The following is a 27253-nucleotide window of genomic DNA, read 5'->3' on the forward strand; positions in this document are numbered from 1 at the left end:
TACAATCAGCACCAAGTTACAATCAGAGAAGAGGCTCGTACACACAAGTCCTCTGACATTTATAGGAGTTCAACGGAATTCAAATACCGTAACTTTAAGTATGCGTAAACAAAGATAATTATAAAGACAAATGAATGATAAAAGAGAGATGACGAATATAAAGCTTAGATAAGACAGCATTGCCAGATTAGAGTTGACATTATTAGAAAATAATCTTAAACTAATGTAAATAATCCTAAACAGCCTTAATTATTAATCTCGTCAAGATACTATTATACTCGTATGCAATAAAAATTTATAACTATAACTGTATAGTTTAGCACTTTCTATTGCAATTTCATTTTTTTTAAGCGTGAGCTTTTTGAGGTTGTTAAATACAGAATTGTGCTGTCAAAACACAAATATAAAATATTTACTGGCGTAAAATATTTTCAGAAAAGCCACGCACTTTTCCGATGAAACATTTTTAAATTCCATCTGATCCTTTCACTTGTCAGTATGCAAATCAAGCTCCAGTGAATGTATCGGGATAAAACTATGCCCGATTAGTGCGGTCAGGTCATCTTATAGCCAAAATTTGTCAAAATCCGACTACAACTGTTCCAGCCCTCAGATACCGCGTTCGTACAGGAATCTTCTCTTATACCTAAAACAAAGATTTTCGAACTTCCGGTTTACTTTATACCATATATATCGGCCAATATGTGAGTTACCTTAGAAAACAAGAAAGCGTGTTTTACTAATAACAATGTATTTTTGTGCATAAAATCGATAAAATCGTGTGAAAACTTGCCCTAGATCCCATAAAAGTAATATCACGATTTTCGAAATCCGGTTAATTTAAATTGGCGATAGTAAATGTACCTTAATGAAACTGAGGAAGCATATTATTGGTATGTGGCATCCCTTTCTCTGCCGCCAATATAGCATATATGTGATAATGATTTCCGACTTTGCACCTGACTTTTAACCGTACAGGTTGCCCGAAATGTGATAATGACATAAAATGGACAAGTTTCCTTGAAAATTACATATGTGGTTTAGCACTAAATGTAAATGGAATAGGTCTAGACCTTGGTATAAAACTTATAACCATAATATAAAGAATTTCGATTCTCTTATTGACGTTTTGCATATCAACTCAATATATTAAATTTAGGTAGCCTCTTCAGTTGAGTTTATATCACATATTTCTTATGTAAAGATGATTTTAAAATAATTTTCACTGACGGGGATGGAAATATAGTTATAAAACTAATTTATATAAAATATTATAACTTGATAAAATACTAAATTTTATTCTAATTTTTTCACGATTTCGTCGATTATTTTAATATAAAGTTTTGCCAATACTTATATAGTATTTCCCCGGCTTTGATTTTTGCAAGAGTATAAAATGTTCGGTTTCACCCGAACTTAGACATTTCTTACTTGTTATAGTCCGTATTTGTACATGCTACCTACCTATCGAATCTGTGCAGACGCACAAAATCATGTGGCGTTGACGCCGAAAATCAAATCATACGTTAAAAAAATGAGGTATTAATAAAAATAAAAGAAAAGGCGAAGCATAGTAAAGCAAAGCAATGCAAACAGGCCTAATACAATAGCTTGAGCTTTTATTGCTTCATCCGCCATTAAAGTCAAAGAATAAGCAAAACAACTCGAATTGTAACAATTTACGAAATCGTGATAAAATCACTGGGATTTGAAGAATTACAATTTTTCCGCTTCTGCTTATTTTCTTACTTCAGGCCATTTAATACAATGTGTAAGCTAATCCGTGATGCTGCCGCCCCTACCCCACTCCTCAAGTAATAACTAAATGCGACTGTACGTATTAATGTGTTTGTAGATGCCATATATATGTATATGTATATAATACAATATTATATAAAAAATATATATGTGTGTGTTTATAAAATTATGCTCATATACCTCATATACGAGCTTATATTTTGCCACATCCATTTAATTTTCAACGGCGACATGCCAAGCAAAGGCAACTGCTGCAAAGTCAACGAAGAAGATAAGCCCACTATGAATCCCGAGAAATTATGTAAATGGATGATGGCAAAGTTGAAAATTGCTTGCCATGACGTAGGAGCAATTCAACGCACATTGTAACGAAGGCGGGCGCACCGAAGTTGCGTTGCGTGCTTTGTTGGGTGTCGAGTGTTGAATTTGCTTGTGGTTAGGCGGTCGACGTTGTTGGAACTTGGTCTGTATGTTACTAATCGCTGACTGGAGCTTATGGAAATTTCTCAAATTTTTTACACAAAGCTGAAACTCAGTAACGACATAATTTTACTGACATAACGGCAGCGAATGCGAGAAGTATCAACGCAAACGGAAACGAAGAGGACAGATGGTGGCAAAATATCGAAATACTAAAATTTTGCGAAGTAAAAAGAGAGCGCAGAAAAAAAGGCTTTCGACTCTGAAGAAACTTTATATTAAAATTGACGCCAACGATAGTCGACTTAAAACGCATACTTAGGCTGTTGTTGATAATCGTAAGTGGAAAATTTAAAGCGACAAAGCTTTAACTTCTACAAACAGACAGAAATACTTATGTATATAAGAGTAATTAAAAGTCATTGAGAAGATGATAATATGTGAAAGAATTACACATGTTTTTAAATAATATAATTTTGAAAAGGAAAAGCTCTAAAAATCGTTTTCGAAAACTAAAAATTAAGGCAAGACTGATTTGACGCATAGTACTTATCAGTTTATCTTATTTTTAAATAAAAATAGTTTAATGTTGCCTTACCGACCCATTGAAATTAAATGATTTTTATCGTCTAACCCGAGTTTTCTTTCCTAATTTTGGTTTAGTTTGATTTTTACATGCAAAAATTTCCATTTCCGGTCGCGTGGCAGCAACTTCTTGCAATGTATCTTTGTATTTATGTGTATACCTTGTGGTATTTGATATATCTGAGATATGTCATTCTTCTAGGCTACGATCGTATCTCCGAGTAAAACTGATTGGGTGTAAACTATCCCTATATTTGATCTCTCCTTCCAGCTGCCAGAGCTTCTGCTGTTTATAATGTTCTATTACTCAGTAGTACTACGTAGATTGTCTTTCATATTTCGGGATTAGAGAACAAAAACAAATATTTATCATCGAAACTCGCTTTATTGTTTTTCAATATATTCAAATACTTTGGCATACATTTAAACCAATTCCCGATGCACTTTTGCCACTCTGATTGAGGTATCCTCAAAGCATGCTTTCTGTACGCATCAACCGCCGCTTCAGATGTCGAAAACGTTGACCTCTTAGTTTATTTTTTACGTACGAAAATAAAAAGAAGTCTTTCGGTGCCAAGTTAGGACTATACGTTAATTCACCTCGAAAGTTGCAAAAAATGATGATTTTATTTAGCAGCTCTAATTGCTCTGTTGGCAAAGAATCTCTCCAAGCCATTTTATAATAAATGATTCAAGTTCGTTTCAGTACTGTCAATATCTGTAGAGTGGACTCTGAAAACCGAGCCGAGCGTAAAGCTAATCAATGCGAGAAAACAGTTTTGAAGTGTTTTTCGGCGCTGACTTGCGCTTATTGATAAGGTCTTAAAGTATACAGCAAAGTACTCGCGGAAATCAGCACTAAACCTCGTATCCACTCTGCGATGCCTAAAGTTCATAAGCGTAGAGCAAAATTAGCTTTACGCTTGGCTCCACTCTGCAGGTACCCTAACATATGTATAGTGTAGCAGCGTTTAAAGTGCTCTTGAGATGTTAGGAAGAAAGATGCTGCGGAAAGATTTATGGACAGTTAGAAGAATGGCTAAAAGCAGAAGGAAAAGGTTATACTTGATGTTTGCCAAACTTGCGAAACCAAGAAATTTCTGGTGCGGCAATATAAAATAATATCATTAAAAAAAATTTTTAGGTTCAGCAACGTGAGGTTAAATATGCACAGCTTATTGACCTGCATAATTTATTTCGTCCAGTGGTAGACATGAGTGAATTTTTAAACACATTCATCCATATAGATTTCTTCATTCGTTTTTTCTTTTTCTTTGTTTTATTTTCTTCAAGTGCGTGAATTCGCTGCGAAAATACTTGAGGGAATCGTCACTAACAGTTGTACCTGTATTGCTCTCCTTTGTCGACTGGCTTCAATCCCCTTGATCAAAGCATGGTCCCGTTTCTTTTATGTTCGGATTTTAATAATGAAACGACTCGAGTCGGGTTTGCAGTTCAATTTGCACTTTGTTTTGGGAATATTTTATTCGTTTTTTCTTTTTCTTTGTTTTATTTTCTTCAAGTGCGTGAATTCGCTGCGAAAATACTTGAGGGAATCGTCACTAACAGTTGTACCTGTATTGCTCTCCTTTGTCGACTGGCTTCAATCCCCTTGATCAAAGCATGGTCCCGTTTCTTTTATGTTCGGATTTTAATAATGAAACGACTCGAGTCGGGTTTGCAGTTCAATTTGCACTTTGTTTTGGGAATATTTTATATGACTATTCGTTAAAAGCCATTGCACCTATCGGATTTATTTTTTATTTCCTAACATACGGGCACCAGCTTTATGTTTGGTTATCTTCTTCTTTAATGCATTGAACAACAAGTTGCATGTTAAAGATTTTCTTTCTTTTCTCTGGGTTTCTTTAGTTAGTTTCCCTTCACTTTTATGCATTTCGCAGAATTGTCTTTTTGCCTTCTAAAAATAAACACACTAAAATAGCGTAACTTTTTCTTTTGTTATTCTTAAAATATCGTATTAAAGAAAGCTAAATGACGTGATTTCTTGGCACTCGTTGTTATACTCTCGCAACCTGTTGCTACAGAGTATAATAGTTTTGTTCACCTAACGGTTGTTTGTATCACCTAAAACTAATCGAGTTAGATATAGGGTTATATATATATAAATGATCAGGATGAAGAGACGAGTTGAAATCCGGGTGACTGTCTGTCCGTCCGTCCGTCCGTCCGTCCGTGCAAGCTCTAACTGGAGTAAAAATTGAGATATCTTTATGAAACTTGGTAGACATGTTTCTTGGTACCGTGAGACGGTTGGTATTGCAGATGGGCGTAATCGGACCACTGCCACGCCCACAAAACGCCATTAATCAAAAACAAATAACTTGCCATAACTAAGCTCCGCAATAAGATACAAGACTGTTATTTGGTACACAGGATCACATTAGGGAGGGGAATCGGCAGTTAAAACTTTTTTTTTAAAGTGGGCGTGGTCCCGCCTCTAATAGGTTTAATGTGCATATCTGCTAAACCGCTAATGCTATAATAACAAAATTCACTAGAAGCAAATGTTTTTAGCACTTCTATTGACGGTGTGAAAATAGTTTAAATCGGGTGGCAACTCCGCCCACTCCCCATATAACGGTACTGTTAAAAACTACTAAAAGCGCGATAAATCGAGCACTAAACACGCCAGAGACATTAAATTTTATCTCTGAGATGGTATAAGATGACTTTATAGGTACCGCGTTCAAAATTAGACAGTGGGCGTGGCACAGCCCACTTTTAGGTGAAAACCCATATCTTGAGATCTGCTCAACCGATTTCAACCAAATTCGGTGCATAACGTTCTTTTCATGTTTCTATGTCATAGTGCGAAAATGGGCGAAATCGGACTACAACCACGCTTACTTCCCATGTAACACCATTTTCAATTCCATCTGATTCTTTCACTTTCCACTATGCAAATCAGGTAAAAATGATTATATCGGGGTAAAACTTTGCGTGAATAATGCAATTAAAGTATGCCACCTTGCGGTCAAAAATTGTCTAAATCGAACCAAAACTGTTCAAACCCCTAAGTACTAAATATGTGGACCCCAGTGCCTATAGTTGACCTTCTACCGAAAATATCAGTCAATCCACAAAGAAATCTCAAACGAGTATACCATTTGACCTTGCGAGAGTATAAAATGTTCGGTTACATCCGAACTTAGCCCTTCCTTACTTGTATAAATATATTGTTATACTTTATATATCGGTATTTTGTTTAAAACTTTTTCCTTTATTAAGCATGAATATTCAAAAACTTTTAAAATTTGTGGAATGTTCAAATGTATCGACGTATGCTTTGATACCCCAATTTGATAGCGAGCTGATTTATATTTTAGCACGGATATGTTTATTTATTTTATCCCTTTCTTAAACTTTGTTAAAAAGTAGGTAGTGACCGAATAGAAGGTTAAACTTTATATTTCATTAAAAAAAAAGTGAATGCTTATTTATTAAAGTTCTGTTCAGGGTATAAATAGTATTTAATTTCCAATTTATATATTTCGTTATTAAGGGTCCAAGTAATAAATATTTCATACTTAATTATTAGTATTTTTAAACATTGTTAAGAACAATGATGTATATCAAGAATAACTATTTACAATTTACAAACCCTGAAATAAACATATTTTAAATAATCATTTAAAAATCACTTTTCCATTGTTTTCGTTTCTTGTAGGCCTTAAGCTATAGAACGTTTTAAGCTCACATTTTCCTTCACTCGCCTTCAGAGCCTGGTTTTATTTTATTGAAAAATTAAAAATGTATTCAAAAACTCATATTTTATACCTATTATTTTTTTGGCCTTCAAACTTCTAAACTAGTTGTCATGGCCAAATTTGTTCAACAGTTACTTGTATAGTTTCCAAAGCTGTTGTCTATACTTCAAACATTCATAATAATTTTAAATGCTTTATGTGCAAATAGTTCATTGCCTTTTGGTCGCTTTGCATACAAATAACAAAAAACACACAAGTAGTTTGGCTTTAAATGGTACAAAATAACAATTATTGTTCATTTTGTTTTTGCCAAGTTCGCTGTGCCCATGATTTCTGAGTCCAAACTACGTGTTTATATGTACGAAACAGAATAAATATACGTACAATTAATCGAAATTATACGTGTGTATAGCTAAGGTATGGCGGCGTACACGCATATTAAATGAAAATGTGTCGTTTATTGTTGAATAATAAATCAAATGTGATAATATCCTCTGCAAAGTTTGCCCATCACTTATTTATTGTAAAATTGCTACCGTTAGACAACTATTAAAATTTCACAAAAATCCATTTTGCATCCACGTCAGGCTGGACAGCCAGAGCCGCATTGAAATTCCTAAGTAATGCACCAGTAAGTATATAGTATGAACGTTAGCGAATATGCGACGAATACTAATTCAGTGGGAATGCGCGGTATTTGAGTGCAGATTGGGGTGGTCTCTCTAACAGGAAAATAATAATTTCTTATTTTTAAACAATAATGGCATGCATGTGTGTATCATGAAATAACGAATCTATTAGTATATACAAAAACAATAAATAGCACCACCTCATTTATGTCCTCACGACCACTTTGAAAACGTTGAAACCACTCGTGCACTCTGCTACGGGATAGGCAATCATCGCCATAAACTTGTTTCATCAATTGAAACGTTTCGGTAAAAGTTTTACCAATTTAAAAAAAAATTTAATGTTGGCTCTTTGTTCGAAGCTCATTTTCGCACCGATGACAAAAACATACTGACACTTAAAACGCAATAACTTCACTTCCAATAGATGAAATGTCAATGTCAATGTTTTACTGGAAGTCGATAAAGGATAGCAGATTCTATGCACTAGTCGACATATAGATGGCGCCACTAGAGTTTACTTTTTTACTGTTTACTTTGGAACGCACCTTGTATATATGTGCAAAATAGCAATGCGTTGATACATAAATTATAAAATGTTAGTGGCATTCAGGGTTGCAAATAATACTTACATTAAAAAATAATTGAATTAACATTTGCATTAAATTTTTATTATTTTGTAATCCCAAATACCGGATTGAAAAATAAATATAAAAAAATTTAAAGCCAAGCATACTCATGTAATTAATAATTAAATAAAGAAACTATTTTATTTTATTAAAATTTTTTTGGGGTTCGTGTTCTACTAAACTAGAGCTCGCACAGAGCCATATCTTCAATACTTTAAAGCACTGGTCGGTCAATGTATAAGATTGAAACTAAACAAATTGAATTTTTCAATATTCAATTTTTAAAAATTGAAAACATCATTACATCGTTTTTAAATTTCAATCCCAATATCGAAAGTTAAAATGAAAATTTAATGTTTAATGCAAAATGTTCGGATTAAAATATAGACTTAATTTTTTTTCATTTTTTAATTGCGATGGTTGATTGATAAATTATTGAAGTTTCGTTTCCAGTTGTGAATATAATGCGTAAATGAATTAGTAATTAAGTAAAGTAAAGCATTTTAAATATATTAATAGATAATTGAAATAACAAATGTATAAAAGCAAAGAAATTAAAACTCCTTTTGTGTTGGTTTCATGAACCAACAATGTGCATCACTTGCATAGAACTTGTAAAGTTCTCTTATATGAATATGTATTTAATACAGAAAAACCTCCGCTTGTTTTTTTTTAATTATCCATATTATTTGCTCTTTGAACGTGTTTATTTGCAATCTAGTATCAGATATTATATCTTTTCACATTGTTTAGAATATATAAAGCAAGTTTGGAAAACAGGCTTGAATTTTTTTATTGTAATAAGTTGCCAAAAAATTTTATTTGTATATCAACAAAAAAGTACGTTGAAGCTGAAAATATAAATTCTACACGGAGTCTTGACAGCAACGAAATTAATTATAAGTTCCCATAATATTTAACTCATGATTGCTGCAAAAATCTTATGTCTACAACAGCAGTATTTTCCACATGACAAAGGAGGCGAGCGTATAAGCTTGCACAATTCGAGGTGAGAGGAAGAATAAATAAAGTGGAGTAGTTTGGATCACCATGAACTCACATCTTCATGCTGGAAATGCATGCTTTCTGTTTTGGTTTGTATATGTGTGGGTACATATTTTTGAGTTTTTTCTTTTGCTCATTGTAAGTCAGTTGGCATATTGCCAGCGCGCGGTAATGCAAAGTTCACCAGAGAATTTCTGAAAAAGCATTTTTGACAGCTAAAACATAAAAATTTATAAACGACTTCACTTTACTTCTATTACTTGCAAGTTTCAGCACTTTTCCCTTGTCCATAAGTTTCTACTATACATATATGTACGTACGTAAGTTTTCGAAATAATATTTGCGACCTCAATGTAGATGACTGTGCTGTATTACACTTTACTCACTTCTCATAGATTTTTTATATATATTCTATATGTTTCTCCTTTGCCTTGTGTTTTGTGTGAATACCTCTCAGCTTATTTTGCTTTCGTGCTGTTGGCAACCATAATTTATGTTATTGTGGTCTTCTGACTTCTAAAAAATGAAAACAAAGTCAAAAATTGTATAGTGGAAATTTGGTACGAATTCGATCCAAACTAGTGGGTTAGGAAATCTTTTAAATCTAAAATTCAAGAACTTATATTTAGCGCATATCCATTTTATCAATTTCAGTTATTTTAGCTTTTTATGTGTTAATTTTAAATTTATATTTTTAATAGTACTGTTTTAGCACTATAATTAAAAGTGTGTACACCAAATATTGCTAACATTTTTTCATCTTTGTTAAGGGTTGTTATATTAATTTTCCCTTGTCATTAAAGTATACTTGCTCTTATTCAGATTCTTGTGATGAGTGAAGTTATATTTTTTCTGGTACTCATACCATAACTGATTAACATTTATAATAATGTACTGACAATTAACTTGAATCTGGAAGTGTTTTTTTAGAGGATTTAAATTATTTATCTGATAAACTTTGTGATATTTTTTCATGAGTAAACTGTAGACTCATCCTCTTCAACTCAGTCCAATATTTGCACAGCATCTTTAGTAATTCTGTAAACATAAACATTTCTTGGAAAGGAATTTGCTTATCAAATAAATAATAATTAAAAGTTGTGAAAATGCGGTATTTTAAATAACACATTAAAATGCAATAAATTACCATATTATTGTCAACGAAAAAAAAAAAACACAAATACAATGTTCCAATGAAAAGTAATGTAAAATGAAAAATAATGTGCAATATACGAGGTGTGGCTATTAAATACAAGGTACAATTCAAAAGTTCCAGGACTTTTTAAACAACGTGGCTTCTAGTGGCGCCATCTGTCTGAAACTGTTATCCCTCAATTGTTTATTCTTCAGTGTTGTCGTATAAAATTTATATAACAGTTAACTTGTATAATAGCTGATATATCGCGCTACATGTGACATTACATTTGTAGTGTCGGTCGGAAAATGAGCATCGAACAAAGAGCCAACATTAAGTTTTGTTTTAAACTTGGCCAAAACTCATCAAATGATAAAACAAGCTTATGGCGATGATTGTCTATCCCGTAGCCGTATTCACGAGTGGTTTGAACGTTTTCAAGAGGGACGGGAGGACTTGGAAGACGACGAACGTTCGGGCCGGCCAAAAGATGTTGTGAACGAAAAAAACACGGAAATTGTGCGTGAATTCATTAAAAAAGAGCCGAAATCATCGCTTAAATATATGGAATCGAAATTATCAATATGCGCAGCGTCGATATATCGTAAAAAAAATTTGGGTCTCAGAAAGGTTTGTGCTCGATTTGTCCCGCACACTTTGAAACAACACGAAAAAGACCTCAGAATTCAACATTCAATTTGACCAAAAATCGCATTCATATCATCAACTATTCACCCTATTCGCCTGATATGGCACCCTGCGATTTTTATTTGTTCGGAAAACTAGATTTGGCCATGAAAGGAAACCGCTATGCTGACGTTGATGCCATCCAATAGGCGATGACGCTATACCGACAAATGACCTAAAAAAGTCATTCGATAACCTTCTGGAACGTGCAAAACGTTGTATTCAGGCGGAAGGAGACTATTTTGAAGGTGACCAATAAATTAAAAAAAAAAAAAAAAAATTATTTTCGTTTTTTAATAAAAGTCCTGAAACTTTTGAATTGCACCTTATATAAATTGCGCGCGCAGATGGCCTCCAGGAGAGGGTAGGTGCCGTTTCACATTGGGACGCAAAAGAGTCTCATACCAGTTTATTGTGGGTGAGGGGACGACGAGGAAAGACGAAGGGACCGTGCCACTCGTGTTCGGGTGGCACGCTTTGTGTTCTTGTTCGTAACAGCTCGCTGCCACCCTTTTCAGCATTCCTTTTCACTTTCAAATCCTTTGAATGGTTGCAAGAGCGCTCGGTTTCAAATGAATTCGATCGCAAATTTGAGTTCTGTTATCTATTTTTGTATGTAATATGCAAATACGTATGCATAGAATAATAGAAATATTATGACAAATTGTAAATAAGGAGAAAATTAAGATATAGATTATGGAGTAAAGAAATTATGAATTTTTAATACGGAGTAAAGAAATTATGAGTTTTTAATACTTAAAGATTAGGAAATTCCTATTATAAATTTGGCCTTGAAAATATTAGTAGCGGATATCCAATACATTCTTGTGGATTAGGGAATTCCCGTCTTTAGTATTTTTTTGAAACTATTTAGCGGGTAGCTACTTGTATTATGCATATTGTTCTACCATATTCATGGTAATTCATTGCAAGCAAAATGTGTGACCATCATCTCAACATACAAATGAAATACGCAGCACGCAGTGTTGCGCGGTGTTGCGCAGTCGAACCGCACAAATATTTACGAACATTTTGTGAAAAGGAATGCAGAAAAACTAGACTCGAGTTGCTGGACTCTTTTTGACCGTGTGAATGCCCAGAGCGACACCAAAAGAAAATTTGAAAAACATCAGACTCTTTTGCATCCCAATGTGAAACGGCACTAGGCGGGAACCCAATGCACCGTTGTACAGCTGGAAGGGTCTACTATTCCAGTACGACAACACATGTCTGGCGGTGAAGTAGTTTTTTTTTCTGTAGCGGTTTAAAACACTGCGCAAACAAGTTCGTAAGAAACGGCCGGCGTTGTGGAAAAACAAGTCATGAATTCTGCATTTTATTCCAGGACAACGCACCTGCGCACAACGCACTTTCTGTTAAGCGTTATTTGGCCGCTAAGTGTACTCCAGTGCTGGAACACCCTCCTTACTCCCCTGATCTACCACCCTGCGACTTCTACCTGTTTCCGAAAATCAAGTCCGCACTAAAGGGAAGCCGATTCGAGTCGTTGAAAGAGGAGAAAAGGAAAACGGCGGAACTTCTGAAACTTCTAACAAAAAACTACACTGCTTTGAGCAGTGACAAAAAGGATGGAGGGGAGTATATTGAGGGGGAAAGTTCGATTGTACCATAATTTTTTTAATTAAACCATTTTTTGTAAACAGTCTCGTTATTTAATAGCTACACCTCGTATACTGAAGCGTTTAACCTCAAAATGGCTTTAAAAATGTTATTTGTATTCAATATGTATTTTGATGAACATCGACATAGGTTTATTCTATAGAATGAATAGTCTATGCAACGTATTCCAGTTATCATCTGCTAATTATATCATTTATAGAATATAAAAGTAAATGAGGGTGGAGAAATTTTGATATACATTTTGTTAATTAATTTTTTGCACCAAGAAAATCTATGCAGTTTTAATTTTAATCTTCGTTTTTATAGAAGAAATAAACAATACTATAGATGAATGTATCTTCAATCAAAAAAAATCAAAAGCCAGAATTATCTCAATCATTGTAAAAAAAATTGTAGATAAAATATGTAGATGCCAATATATAATATTTTTTAAATATAGCTATAACAAAGTTTCTGAATTCTGTAACTGTAAAAAATAGTTTTCAAATCAAAAGATGAAATGAAAATTATACATAATTAAATGTAAATTAGACAAAATGTGTTAATACAATATAATTTCAAAAACACATTTTCTATTAAAATGTTAATTTTTAATTTTCAAACTGATTTAACCCTCTATTTAGGATCAAATTTTAATTTTTAATCTAATTTTTGGGATTCAAAATGTGTTTGGAATTTTTTTAAATGTGTTTTTACTAAGTAGAATAAATGAATGTTAACGTTATATTTATTATATCGGCTATTTGGATTGATGCAAACACGTAGACCATGTGTTATTCAGTGACTTAAGTTCTCCAAGATTAGATTGGGTTTATTTGTAGGGCTTCTTTTAGCTTAACTTTTGCAATTGTATATGATCCAGGTTTTCTACAACGAGCGTTTGTGTTTGGGGTTATTGTTCTGGTGATGGTTGTATTTTTTATATGTTCTTGAGTTACAGTAATTAAGCCAAAACATAATCAAAATAATCGCAATTATCTTTATATTTATTTTTAAATGTCTATTTAATACGCTTTCGTTATCAAATTATTGAAAAAACATTGCTCACTAACACCAGGCACACAAATGGTTATTTCCGTTTTATCGCAGATAGTACTACGTCCACAATGGTTTCTATTCAAATATTATCTTCAAATATGTATACGAAATTCATTTTGAATATAGATCAATGTTAAAAACACAAAGTTTCCACTTGTCTCGCTCGCATAAAATATCTTAAATTCAACAGACGTGTAAAAAACATAATTGCAAATATAAATACATTAGCGTAAATGTACATAATGGCAGAGAATTGGAGTTATCATACGAGAAAAAAGAAAAATTACAGAAAAAATTTTAAGTAAATTTTAGAAGAAATATTTATATAAATAAGAGCATGTTCTATTTTTGTGGTCTCTGATTGACTTTACTACATTTCCCATCGCGATTGATTTGTAAAGGAAGCATAAAAGTTCTGTAAAAGCTAACAATAAAACAAGATTATGTACAAAATCGTGAGACGATTGCGGTTAATTCGCAGGTATTGACGTATGGTGTTAATAGCTTTCATTTCGCTTTATTAGTTTTGTTTACTTTCAGGGTTTGCCGTGCAAATATTGACAGAAAATATCACTAAAACATACAATGATGGATGCATGACACTACACGGACAACCGATACTAATATCATGTTCAGACCGAAAACTTGAAGTGATTAGATTAAATTTAATCTATTCAGTAATTCAGACTGTTCGCACTTCCGTTGGAGATTTACCGAAGTCCAAGGGCATTCTGCTCCCCATGGTACCAGAGTTGAGTCTCCGGTAAGACTGTGTAGCCGAGGCTGCCAGTTGAGCTCCGCCGTATTCAATGACTGGTGACATTTGTCGCTTGAACTTCAAATGTCTCTTTATTTGGAATCTCATTTAAAGTCTATAATATCAGTTCAAGCTGAGTATTATAGCACTATTTCTGTTATCATTTACTATGCTGATATTCTGGGAAAAATAAAATAACAGTCATAGTGCATTTGGCTTTTAGTCGCCTTTTACGACAGGCATGCCTTACCGCGAGTAAATTCTTACCCCTACCCACAGGGGGACTGATTAAGCACAGTCCGATAGGTCATTTCGAATGGCATATTTATGCTATGTGGTCGGATATCAATTAAACAGCTTCTTGAGAGAAAAAAGACGTGTGCGCAATTTCAGATCGATATCTTAAAAACTGAGAGACTAGTTGCCGTATATACTAACAGCCGGACATGGCTTAATCAACTCAGCTGGCCACGCTGCTCATTTATATACAGCTGTAATCAAAATAAGAGCGCAAATTGGCTTCATGGATAATGCAGAATAAATAATGCGACTTAATTGTTTCGAATGTAATTTTTGTATCTTACATATTTAGTAATGAAAAAATATAAACAAAAAACAGCTACTTCATGGAAGTTCAACTGGAAAATTATCGAAAACTTTGAAATAAAAAAAAATGGTCAAACGATTTCTTTAATTATAATAGTTTCATGTAAAAAAGATACTAATAAGAATGAAATAATATTTTGTGTTAATTAATCTTGACATAACCGAGCCGATTCCTGATATCCTTGACTCATTGTATTGGCTCTACGCCATAGTAGGAAAAACATGCCCTCAGCATTATGATTGTCCGGCCATGTTTGACAGTTTTTATACAATGTTTTGGGTTCAATTCGTTTTTGTGTGGTATTTTCACATACTGTCAGAAACCTCGCAAAAAAAAAACTGAATTTTCTTAAATTCTTCTAACAACAAGATGCAGAGCCATTTTTCTGGTAACCACTGAATATGTAAGTTTGCAAATTGAATCCCTGCTGTTAGGCTTTTATTTCTATGAAAAGAAATTTTCTCGGGCTGTGTACTGTTCATTAAAATCAAATTATATACCAAGCTAATTCGTCCACAAGTTAATAAAAAATAGAGTTGAAGGTACTTTTGCATCACTTAAGTTACAATGAACGACAAATTATTGATTCTATCATAATTTGAAATGAGCGCTCCTAATATATTAAGACGCTAAAAACAACACGAATTGGTTAAATTCGGGAATTGTCAAGAACAAAAAAAATTCAAAGGCAAAAATAAAGCGAATGCATGCGCTGTTTTTTCAATCATCTACTCGGCCAACGTCTGCGTTATTCGACAAAATCATCGCCTTCCCACGGTCAAGGTAGCTACTTTGTTGTGATTGACGCGTCTATTAGTTATATGAACTACCGTTTGTGTGTGTGTTATTGGCACTATTGCTCTTGTTGCCGTTATTTCTACAAATATTGAAATATGAAAATGTTTAACGTGCGGTAGATCACTACCCTGTTCACTGTGTGACTATTAAACTGAGCATTCGGCGCGCCCATACTCTGCCATCGACCAGTTGCTTGCGAATATAATAGGTATGGATCGCTCGCTCATTTACCAACTTTCCGCACTCGTACGTACTATCGTACATTCCCATCGAATGTTATCGGCACTTGTGAGTAGATTCAAAAATATTGTATACGTTCGCTTACAAAGCAAATCTCTTTAAATGTATCGTAAGCAATGGGCGCAAAGCTTTTAAAAAAACGACTATAATGTACGAGTATATGAATAAATGCATATATAACTACACTTTTTAAAAAATATGCGCTGACGCAAAATGAATTTACCGTGCTCTGAATACGATTTTTTTAACATTGATATACGTCTACATGTTTCTAAGATATTAATTGCGCCTTCATTAGGATTTGATATTTTAGATATACCATGTACATATGTATATAAAAACATTAATATAAAATATGACAGTTCTTTTTGATGGCAAATATAGAGCACATAAAGGAAATAGAAATATCGTTATAACACGAACTGACCTATTGCTATAGATTTGATCGTGTTTATTTTCAAGCGATGTGCTTTTGCTTCTGAATAAGTTACATGCGATTTTAATTATATCCCTATTGAAATGTAATTATTTCTTAGTTTTTCTCAATCGGTCCACACTGCTCTGTAATAAAAGTATAATAGTATTTTAAAATTGATGCGTATCCATTAAATTTGTCTTTCAATTTTATGAAAATACTAAAATTTTCTTTTTTTTCAGGTAAATATTGTTCACTCAACTTTTCTTCCGCTGTATGTACATTCGTATGCGTAAGTGTTAAATTTATTAAAATATATTAATACGAAAGCATTAAATATTATATTAGGGAAGCAGAACTAACTCAAATATTTACAGACTTGATATTGTAAAGTGTTTTCATATTTAAATAATATGAGTCATAAATTAAAATTTCAATTTAATAAATAAACAAATAGTCTTAAGCTAATACATATGTATATTGAAATTTTATTAAAAATAAGCTTGCCTTTTGGAATTAATTTATTTTGAAACTTTCAATCTTGTTTGGGACTACAAATTATTTTAAAAGCATTTTTAAGAAGATTTTCAAGATTACAAAATAAATGTAAAAATTTTTAATTAAAACGTTAATTCAATTGCCTTTTAATGCATTATTTGTAGCCCTGCTTAAAATACAAAAAAATGGAAATGAGATCAATCTCATCTTAATATAAATCTTAATTCAGAATAATTAATCCATTTTGTATATTTGGAGATTGTATATGGTGTTTTTTTTAGAGGTATAGAACTTTAAATTGCAATAAAACAACGATGGATTATTCGATTGACATTAATTTAATTTATCCTAAAGATAATCTTGTGGCATTACATTTTAAATATGATTTCTGGCATATGACCGCCACGGTTGACTCGGATGTAGTCCAATCTAGACGTCCAATTTTCGATGACTTTTTCCAACATTTGTGGCCGTATATCGGCAATAACACGGCGAATGTTGTCTTTAAAATGGTTAAGCCTTTGTGGCTTATGCGCATAGACCATTGACTTTACATAGCCCCACAGAAAGTAGTCTTAAATCACAAGATCTTGGAGGCCAATTCACAGGTCCAAAACGTGAAAACGGCGGTCACCAAACGTGTCTTTCAATAAATGGATTGTGGCACGAGCTGTGTGACATGTTGCGCGGTCTTGTTGGAACCACAGCCCCTGGACATCATGGTTCTTCAATTTAGGAATTAAAAAGTTAGTAATCATGACCCTATACCGGTCACCATTGACTGTAACGTTCTGGCCATCATCGTTTTTGAAGAAGTACGGACCAATGATTCCACCAGCCCATAAAACGCACCAAACAGTCACTTTTTCTGGATGTAACGGTGTTTCGACATACACTTGAGGATTAGCTTTACTCCAAATGCGGCAGTTTTGTTTGTTGACGTAGCCATTCAACCAGAAGTGCGCTCGACGATAAAATGAACGTATTGCGCGATACGTATTCCGCACAAAACCATTATTTTCGAAATAAAATTGCACTATTTGCAAGCGTTGTTCAGGCGTGAGTCTATTCATGATGATTGAAAAAGCCCGTTACAACACAAAATAACTTATTTTCCGCTAACCTTATGACTATATTAAAATTAATTTTTTATAGCGATAATGATAGCATAGTGATTTGTCAACCGTAATGTCAATTTGAAATAAGTTTGTACTGTAAATCTGCTTAACGATAGTATTACCCTTTAAGGTGGGTTTCAGAGAGGTTACTATTTTTGTTTCTTTAGAACAGTATTTTATGAAATTTTTATTTCAAAATTCCGAAAACTCAGCCGATGATACCTCATCTCCCTTGATGTCTCAATTTTTGACAGACTTTCAACAAAATACAAATTTATTGGTAAAATTTTCACCATGTATTGGATGTAAACAAAATCGCTTCATAACTTTCCGAGAAATTGTGTCCAGCGATTTAAAAAATTGAGTTTTGAGAAGCGCTGCAATTACGGGCCCTGATGGTAGGAAATTCCGCTGCGTGTATGTCTTATTATATTATATGATTTATATTTTAAACATATTGTACTATTTAATAAGACAAAAAAATTTAATATTTTATTTTTTTTTGAAATTTTCAAACTAACCTAACCGCTTTAATAACTCTTTTGCATGTCAATTTTACAGATAGTCTATTATTTTATAGTTAATCCAATCCCGTTTTCCTCTTTTATTTATTTTTCCCATACAAATTTAATCTTCTTTAACTGTCTTTAACGCAACTTCGACTCGTATCTGATATGCTCGTCATTATTGCATCCGCATTCTGCAAAATTTGCAATTCATTCTCCAAGTCAAGGCCAAAAATTACCAGCTTGCACGCAATCGACACATCAATCAGCAATTTTATTAACATCGAAGAAAGCAAAGCACTTCTCGCACTCGCTTTTGCGTTAATTTTAAGAGAACGCCAACTATTATACGCTACTCATAGTTCTTTACTTTAAAAGAGAAATTGCGTCAATTTAAATTCAAGCGAAACAAATAAAATAAAGAAGTTTGCACTTTTTTTTGAATATCTGTGATAAGAAAGTGAGGCAAAGCGTATTCTATACATGTGTGAACGTTACTACTCCGCATTGTCGACAATCAAATAAAATATACATGTACATAATAATTCATACCAATTTTTACAGCTGACAATAAAATATAATTACGTTATTTTTAAAAAGCTGCCGTTCGTTCAACGTCTCACCATCTCATCAATGCAACGATTGTAGTTTTCGTTTTATTTATTACGAAAAGCAAAACGAAATCGAAGAGATCACAATACTCGCAGTGTTTGGTGTGGCCGTTGAGGGGGTATGGTGGTACTTGCAATTGTGCCGTTGCACTCATTATGAAATCACCTTCAACTAGTGCGCTACACTACAACAACCTGGCAGCGGCTGCTGCCGGCGCTGGCAGTGCTCGCTGATACGCGCATAGTAGGTAATTGTTATTATTTGTTTTAGCTGGCTGTTATTCAACGTGAAAACAAGTCTTAACAATGAACCAAAGAAAAAAATGGACATAGGTATAACGTGTTTAGAGGTAATGATTTCTCATAAGTATATACTAGCTGTCTGCGATTCGCCAAGCATTACTTCCCTCCGGTACGAACAAACTATACCAAATGCTCAAACAAACGGGCAGTAAAGAAATTATTTTTTCGCGGTAAAAACGTTGCTTTATCCCTCTATTTTCGTTTTCTATTAATTATTATCGGTTGCACCAAAGCTATAATTCACAAATACAAAAGGTTCCTTAGAAGAACTTGATTGCGATCATTCAGCTTGTATGATAGCGATATGCTATAGTGATCCCATCTTCGAAGACTCTATTATTGCCTAAGATAATGATCCGTTCCAAATTTCGTGATGATATCTCGTCAAATGAAAAAGTTTTCCATGGAAACACTTGGTTACGATCGTTCAGCTTGTATGACAGCAATATGCTCTAGTAATTCGATCTTAACAATTTCTTCGGATATTTTATTATTGCCTTAGATTTGATCCGTTCCAAATTTGGTGAAGATATCTCGTCAAATGAAAAAGTTTTCCATGCAAGCACTTGATTCCGATCGTTCAGTTTGTATAGCAGCTATATGATATACTGGTTCATTCCGACAAATGAGTTCGTCTATATACATACGGACATAGCTAAATCAACTCAACGCATCATGCTAATCATTTATGTATATATTTTATAGGGTCTCCGACGTTTCCTTATGAGTATTACACACTTCGTGGTAAACTTAATATACCCTGTTCAGGAAATTTGGGTTTTAATTTGTCATTTCAACTATTCAACAATAGTAAAACTGATCTAAAATATGGAAAACAAAACTTGGTAGCATTTAAGACTGCGGCAATACCACTATAATAAGGTATCCGCATACTCTTGTACGAATTTAACTCCATAACTTTGCTGTTGCTTTTACATGTAATTTTTTTTTTACAAGAGAGCAGAAACGAGGAGTGAAATGGTGAATCGAAGACAGCTACTGTGAACATATACATATGTATGTATAACAGTTACATTTATTCTAATAATTATATATAATAATTTAAATCGGCAAATACCATTATTTCTTAGATTGTCTATTAATCAATATTTACCTTCTAATATTCTTATATATTATATTATATATTAATATTTCTAACCGTTGTATGGGGGAACAAATATTGTTTTAAATGTTAAATATGTTAAATATAATTATTAAATTTAGTAATTTTCTAAGTTTGTTCATCTTATTTAGTAGCTTTTTTTGAAGCCATGCATATATGTATATAGTAATTTACGTTAACAAAATTCTGTAATTTCCAGATCCGATTTTTGTTTTAGAGATTTTTATACTCTTGCAACATGTTGCTGAGTATAATAGTTTTATTCACCTAACGGTTTTTTGTATCACCTAAACCTAATCGAGATATAGGGTTATATATATAAATGATTAGGATGAAGAGACGATTTGAAATCCGGTGACTGTCTGTTCGTCCGTCTGTGCAATCTGTAACTTGAGTAAAAATTGAGATATATTTTTTTGGTACCGTAAGACGGTTGGTATTGCAGATGGGCGTAATCGGACCACTGCCACGCCACAAAATGTTTAAGATGGGCGTGGTCCCGCCCCCTAATAGGTATAATGTGCATATCTCCTAAACCGCTAAGGCTATAATAACAAAATTCACTGAGAACAAATGCTTTTAGCACCTCTATTGACAGTGTGAAAATGGGTGAAATCTGGTGACACCTCCGCCCCCTCCCCAGATAACGGTACTGCTAAAAACTACTAAAAGCGCAATAAATCAAGCACTAAATACGCCAGAGACATTAAATTTTATCCCTGAGATGTTATGAGATGACTTTATAGGAACCGCGTTAAAAATTAGATAGTGGGCGTGGTACTAGGCCCACTTTTAGGTGAAAACCCATATCTTGGGATCTGCTTACCCGATTCCAACCAAATTCGTGACATTTTTCTCATATTTCTATGCTATAGTGCGAAAACGGACGGCAACCACGCCTGCTTATATAACACAATTTTAAATTCCATCTGATTCTTTCACTTTCCACCATGCAAATCAAGCACCAATGAATGTATCGGGATAAAACTTTGCATGAATAGTGCCTTTGAGTTGGGCGACCTTATAACCAATAATTGTTTACATCGGAATAAAACTATTCCACCCCCCATGTATTGAATATGTGGACCCCAGTTCCTACAGCGAACATTTTATCGAAAATATCTCAATCTGTGAGATATATTATAGAAATTCGAAGAGAATCGTTTTCTGATAATAATATGCCTGTATGTGAAAAATGGGTTGTATCGGGTCAATAATTCCTTTAGCCCCCATATACCTAATAGAATGATTTTCAAACTACTGGCTGACTTTATATCGCATATTTCAGCAAATAAGTAAGATACCTTAGAAAAGATTACTGGAAGTTAATATATTATGGTTAAACGCCGAAAAAATGTGAAATTGGTTCACAAATTACCCAAACTATCATATACTACATATATTGATTTTCTTCGTTCTAACAAACCGTATGCCCCTAAAGGTAGTTCCCTGGCTTTGATAATGGCAAGTTGCAAGAGTATGAAATGTTCGGTTACACCCGAACTTTGCTCTTCCTTACTTGTTAATCTTGCTTTGCTTTCGTCTCGATATTATTCACGTTGTATTGTTTTGTATTGAATTGGATGCAAACATGACAGAATCTTGCATTTCGATGTTTCAAATCAGCGAATGAAATCTCTACATATTTTATATGTAGTGACTGAGTTAATCCACATGAATCTGATTTCGTTGGAATTTAATGTTTTATTATTTTGTAACAAAGTTAAATAACAATGTAGTTTAAGGGGTTAAATTAGCAACTAGGCCTGTAATGTCTATTTCATTTGTGTTTAGGATAGTTGACTCGTTATGTATAACGCCTTATGATATGGAATGCTTATCATATGGCCTACCATAAACCTATTATCTTTCCAACTTATTGTGATGGACGTAATTTAGGGTTCATATTTTGTTCATGTATTGTTCCTATTTCCGATGCGCTATTTTTTCTTTTTGATTGTGTTTCAATGCCCCCCCAGGCCGACCCGCCATGTAACGGTTAAGTTGAAAACTACTAAATGTACGATAATTGAGAGTCAATTAAGTGCCTTTAAAATGTCACATCTAAAAATTTTCGAAATCGGTTCGTAATTTTTCTAGACCCCAGATATCGAATAAATGGATCTTAGTGCGCATGGCTGACTTTTTACCGCGAATTCCTGTCCATCTGTGAGGACTTGAATTGAAATTTGGAGAGATCATTTTTTTGATAAGCGCATGCCCTTATGTAAAATTGGTCAGAATTGAACAATACTTACCCTAGACCCAGGTTGATTTTATTACCTTCATAAAATTGCGTGGAAACATTTTTTCGCGTATACTTGAATAATGCTAAAATATAACTCAATTTAGACCTTATATACATTTGTATATGCATGTATATCCGACTACCTGCTTGACGTTTGTGTTGATCAAAATATATGATCTTTTAATGAATCGATCTTCTGGTTGACTTCTTCCTCATATTCCCAATATATAAATTTAGCCCTTTTGGTTTAGTTAATATCACATACATATTTTATTTGAGTTAACTAGGTTAAATTAAATATAACTATCTCGGAAACGTATAGTTTAAGTTAATAAGATACCTAAATTGATTGCAATTCATTGATGGCTCCGTTGAAAAAAGAATGTTAAATTGTTACTGAACATTTTTTTAATATAAAGTTTTGCAGCATCTAAAAATAATTATCCCCCTTTGATCCTTTCAAATTGTATTAAATATTCGGTTACACCCGAACTTATGTCTTCCTTACTTGTGCTCTCTATAGTTTATTATCGAATCAATGATTGTATTTTTATCGTCACTACATGTGTTCTATTGTTATTGTAATATTACACTTTCATTCTGCCGAAAATCAGCTATTTTATACATCGGCGATTAGAATACTGAAATTCAAATCTATTATATAATTAGCCTTTTATGTGTTAAGCTATTTTGTTCCGCTTGTTGCGCTATGCCCATATCCATGACGATTAGCTCAGAATCCAAGTCACACTAAAGCGAATTGAGTGAACTATATTGCAATTAATAATTCCCTGTTGCAGTCATGCAATGGAAAGAATTGATTCTTCATTTCGAGCATTTCCCAGTCGTTGTCTCAGCTGACGTCGGCATATTTTTTCGAGATCTCCCTTCATACATTTATTGGCCTTATTCGATTGATTATTTCTCCATCTGAGCATCGTTGTCTGACTATCTAGTCCGATATTGTCTACTTTTTGCTTGCTCATTCGTTCGAGCCCGTTCACATATTTGCATAACTATATTTCCGCTGTTTCTGTCACAAATTTCCAGTCATCGTTGACTTACTTCATCGTCATTTTAGAAAGTTATAAAAAAACAAGTAAGGAAGGACTAAGTTCGGATGTAACCGAAAAATTTGTTCTCTCGCAAAGTCAAATGGTATACTCGTTTCAGATTTCTTTATATATTTTAATAATTAAAAGTAGGAACTGTTGCCTCAGTTATTTAGACAATTTTTGGTCACAAGGTGGCATACTTGAAACGCATTATTCACGCAAAGTTTTACCCCGATACAATCATTGTTGCTTGATTAGCATAGTGGAAAGTGAAAGAATCAGATGGTAATCAAAATGGTGTTATATGGGAAATAGACGTGATTGTAATCCGATATCACCGATTTTACTATAATAGATATATGACACTATAACATAGATATATGAGAAGAATGTCATGTACCAAATTTGGTTGAAATCGGTTAAGCACATTTCAAGATATGGGTTTTTACCTAAAAGTGGGCGGTGCCACGCGCACTGTCTAATTGGGAACGCTGTTGTGAATATACCATCCTAAAGATCAAATTTAATGTCTCTGACGTGTTTAGTGCTTGATTTATCGCACTTTTAGTAGTTTTTAACAGTACTGTTATATGTGGAGTGAACGGGGTTGTCACCTGATTTTACCCATTTTCACACTGTGGAAGAGGTGCTAAAAACACTTGCTCTCAGTGACTTTGTTATTATAACTTTAGCGACTTAGGGGATGTGATTATTAAACCTATTAGGGGGCGGGGCCACGCCCACTTTAAACAAATTTTTGAAACTGCAGATGCGCCTCCCGAATGTGATCTTGTATACGAAAAAACAGTCTTGTGTCTTCTTGCGGAGCTTAGTTATGGTAATTTATTTGTTTTTGATTAATGGCGTTTTGTGGGCGTGGCAGTGGTCCGATTACGCCCATCTGCAATACTAATCACTTTACGGTACCAAGAAAAAATATCTGAATTTTTACTCAAGTTACAGATTGCACATTTCATCCTGATCATTTATATATATATAACCCTATATCTAACTCACTTTAGTTTTAGGTGATACAAACAACCGTTAGGTGAACAAAACTATTATACTCGGTAGTAACATGTTGCGAGAGTTTAAAAATTTTAAATATCATTATTTGATTTTAATGTTAATTGTAAAACAAATTATTTTGTTAATTCTTTGAGATTCAAATTTTTATTTTTCAATCCGGTATCTTCTTTTTAAATTTTTATGGATGAAGGTAGTTGAAATAAGAAAAAATTTGAACTTTTTTTGCACCGAAGCTATAGAATATCCTGTACAAATAAAGAAATTTCAATACAAGAACTTGATTTTGATCGTTCTGTTTGTATGTGGACAATAATTCATGTCAAATTTCGAGAAGATATCTCGTCAAATATAAAAGTTTTCCAAACTAGAATTTGATTTTGATCGTTCAGTTTGTGTTGCAACTATATGCTATAGTGGTCCGATACCGGCGGTTCCGACAAATGAGCAGCTTTTTAGTCGAATCAACTCGTCATACTGACCATTTATATATACATACATATATATCTGTGGCGTTTTGGCATGACATTTTAAGTCCAAAAGCCGTATTTGAAGATATTAACGATTTTGTATAAAATTTGTTGTGTTGCAGTTTTAGAGATATTTTTAACCTAGTTGCGATCAAAATTAGGTGAACATGCAGATCAAGGTTGTTCTGCGTTAAGTAACATTGTACAAAGGCGTCACAATGTCGGCAACTATTTGTCTAACAGTTACTTTAAATTCAAGCTAACTAAGACATAATGTATTTTGTCACTTAGTTTCATTTGAGTGTGATTTCTTGACGCGTAAGTAAACAATGTGAAAAATAAATGAATGATACATCAGTGAACAACCACTATTTTGTCAATTAATACTGAGTAAAATAATTCGAAATGAAGTTTTTTTTATTTATTCGAGATGTGGAACATAAAATGATCTATTTAAGATGCAAACATTACAATTACAATTTTAATATTTGATTTCATATATTAAATATGCGAAAATTACCACGTTTTAATACGACGGAACGTACTACAATTGTGAATTTGTATAAAAGAGTGAAATTATACGCTCAAAAGCAAAAACTTTCAAAGGTCCACAAGTTTATAAAAATGTTCAGGAATGAGAATCGGATTGCTCAAAAGTTTTCAACAGGAAGGTCAAGAATAACATCAAAACGTTTTGATTCCAGGATTATAAATATTTCTAAGTCGAATAGATTTTATTCCGCTCCGAAAATGATTGCTGTGCTGGTGGCCGAAGGGAAAAGTACACCGTCTTTGCCCAACAATTAGTAGACGCTTACACGAAGGAGATAAGTATGTACGGTAGGGTACTACGGAAAATTCCTCATGTAAACAAGGTCAACTTGGCAAAATGGAAGATATTTTATACAGACCATGTCTTGGAACCTAATATTTTTTGGTCAAAAATTATTTGGACGGACGAATGAATGATAAGGATGAAGTATAGTGGTGGCTAAATGTATGTATGGCGTAAAATAAGCAAAGCATTGGGATTCAAATGTGTAAAACCTACACTTAAAGAAGACAATAAGGGCCTCATGGTATGGAGCTGCATTTCTGCCGAAGGGGTAGGCGAAATAGTGGTACCTGAAGGCAAAGTTAATGCTCAAGTGTATCATAATTTAATGAAAGATGTCATCATACCTGAAGGCAGGCAATTGATTGGCGAGGATTTTATCCTTGCAAATAGTTACGTAACGTTGCTGGAATGACCCCCACAAAGCCCTAACTATGTTACCAAGAGAATGCCTCGGAGTTTACATGTATTAAAGAATTTAATTAAGGAAATATGGTCAACATTTTTACTAGAAATGTGTGAAAAGTATTGTCATTCTTTGCCGCAGAGCTTGGCGAAGCTATCACAAAATAACGGTGGTCTTTGCAGTTACTAAATTATATATTCACTAAATTTTGATTTATTATATTTTCCTTTCTCTACATTTCATTATTACTTTTTGTTGTTAGTAACAAAATATGTTTAAGTTCTAACTTATATTAAACTATGTAGGTATAGTAAGTTTAAAAAAAATATGATGAAAATAAAAATAGCTTCAAAAAGATTTCTATCAAAACTGTTCACTTAATTTTGATTGCAACTGTATGTTTGCGTTTTTCTTTAATTCTTAAAAAAAGTAATTTAAATTAAATAATGTACAGTATTCAGTTCTTATATATTTATTTCGGTCATTCCATGTCAAATCGACAAATAGTTTGACGCGAGCACCACCGAATCGAATGAATTTTGGTGGAAAGTTTTGTCTTATCATAAAACGGAAAAAATGTTGAAACAAATTTTCTAAGAGCTATACGAAATTGAAAATTTCACTGTTTTCCGATTAATTCCGATACACTTAGAGGTATGGGAAAAAAATTGTTTTGAAAAAAAAATTGTTAATTACCATAATTAAACAATTTTGAATTTTGAGTAATCGTAAAAAGTAACCATCGAGGGAAAATTTTGTCTATTTGACATGGAATGACCCATTTAAAACTGAAAAAAGTAAGTACAAAAGTAGTATTAACGTTTGTCACTTAAGCTTGTCAATTCAATATGGTTTCCATATAATGATATAATTATTCATTACTTTCGTAGTTTTCGGTTAGATCTGGATGGCAATCTTATCATATCATTGATATATCTTCTGAAGTTAAATTCTTATAAAACTTAAACTAACTTAACTC

General features: G+C 33.2%; 1 protein-coding gene and 2 long non-coding RNA genes across 7 annotated transcripts in view; 2 read left to right on the top strand and 1 right to left on the bottom strand.

Moving 5' to 3' along the window:
* Smr (nuclear receptor corepressor smrter) overlaps window positions 1–27253 on the top strand; it is a 204476-nt gene that overhangs the window by 27124 nt on the left and 150099 nt on the right. The window lies entirely within an intron of this gene.
* Window positions 8448–15564, bottom strand: LOC138857589 (uncharacterized). Of its 2 annotated transcripts, none has more exons than XR_011396722.1 (3): window positions 15453–15564; window positions 9018–9273; window positions 8448–8951 (listed from the first exon to the last, which is right to left on the bottom strand). It is a non-coding gene; the product is annotated as an uncharacterized lncRNA (long non-coding RNA). The 2 variants fall into 2 exon arrangements; XR_011396721.1 differs by having other exon boundaries at window positions 9009–9273.
* LOC118683574 (uncharacterized) overlaps window positions 15549–27253 on the top strand; it is a 34548-nt gene continuing 22843 nt past the window's right edge. The window contains exons 1-2 of the long non-coding RNA XR_004979411.2: window positions 15549–15708; window positions 16318–16367. This is a non-coding gene — a long non-coding RNA (uncharacterized lncRNA). The remainder of the gene's footprint in view (window positions 15709–16317; window positions 16368–27253) is intronic.

This window comes from Bactrocera oleae, chromosome 5 (assembly GCF_042242935.1).
Source record: "Bactrocera oleae isolate idBacOlea1 chromosome 5, idBacOlea1, whole genome shotgun sequence".
Classification (NCBI taxonomy): Eukaryota; Metazoa; Arthropoda; class Insecta; order Diptera; family Tephritidae; genus Bactrocera; species Bactrocera oleae.